The sequence below is a fragment of the Aplysia californica genome, unplaced genomic scaffold, assembly GCF_000002075.1.
Source record: "Aplysia californica isolate F4 #8 unplaced genomic scaffold, AplCal3.0 scaffold01044, whole genome shotgun sequence".
In the NCBI taxonomy this organism is placed as follows: Eukaryota; Metazoa; Mollusca; class Gastropoda; order Aplysiida; family Aplysiidae; genus Aplysia; species Aplysia californica.
Window position 1 is genome coordinate 77,261 of NW_004798314.1, and position 1,194 is coordinate 78,454.

Genomic DNA, 1,194 nt, shown 5'->3' on the forward strand with positions numbered 1-1,194 from the left:
CCGATCTACCTCTAAAAATGGTTTTAAGATGCATTTAAAGGTCTATCCGTCCAACGCAAATGAGTTCTCTCCCCCCCCCCCCTCTCTCTCTCTCTCAAAACATATACACAAAACAAATATTTGTACTAAAAGTTAATTCCAATGAGCCTTTACCACCCCCCCCTCCCCGTTCTGACTCGTTTCTCTTCGGTTTTCCCTCAAAGTTTCTTGCAGTTTCGTTTTAAAGGCAAAGGAGACTTACAGAGCCTTATCGAGTGAAAGGGATTAATTGACTTGACTGTTTGCATTTAACGATGAAAGAAAGAGGATCCAAATTTAAATCAACAAAACATTGATGAAATTTGCCACAGCTTTAAATGAAGGGTTTGTGTCTAATAAATGACCAGCAATGGTCCGCCAGATGCTCTGAAAGTATCTATTGTGTAATATATCACGGCTATAATCTCCCTTTAAAACACATTCCTCTCCTCCTTGGCCCGAAAACGACACAACACAAGCACACATATTTTAGAATTTAACCAACGAAATCCCACACTCGCCTTAAACACATACTACACCCATTTCTATCCGCACACAAAAACATTATGCTGTCTCGCCCCGAACAAAGTTGGGGATTTTTAACTCATTTAATGTGAAGTCAGTCTTGTTGTATGGGTGTGAGGCATGGAGCGCATCTGATTTTGCGTAAAGAGGATCCAGATTTTCAGCAACAGGTGTCTGAAAAGGTTACTCAAGATCAGATGGACAGACGGGGCCACGAACGAGGCATTAAACGTCTCAGACTTGAGTAAAAAGGATCCATGTTTTCATAAGACATACAGAGTCACCATCGAGGAATTGTTAGGAGACTAAGACAGAGCCCAATCGTAGATGATGTGGAAGAAGGTGGTGGTGGTGGATTTGACATACCTTGAGGAAAACTAGGCAGCTGCATAACAAAGAGAGTGTTGAATTGGAATTCACAGGGGATAAAAATCAATGGTAAGGTCACGCGGAACCTGGAGAAGAGTCACAGATAATGATGAATAAATAAGTGGAATGACGTGGAAAAATGTCAAGTTTACCCAAGATGGGGAGAAATTGGAGAGTGTTTGTCGGTGGCACACACACACACACACACACACACACACACACACACACACACACACACACACACACACACACACACACACACACAACTCCACACGGCATACA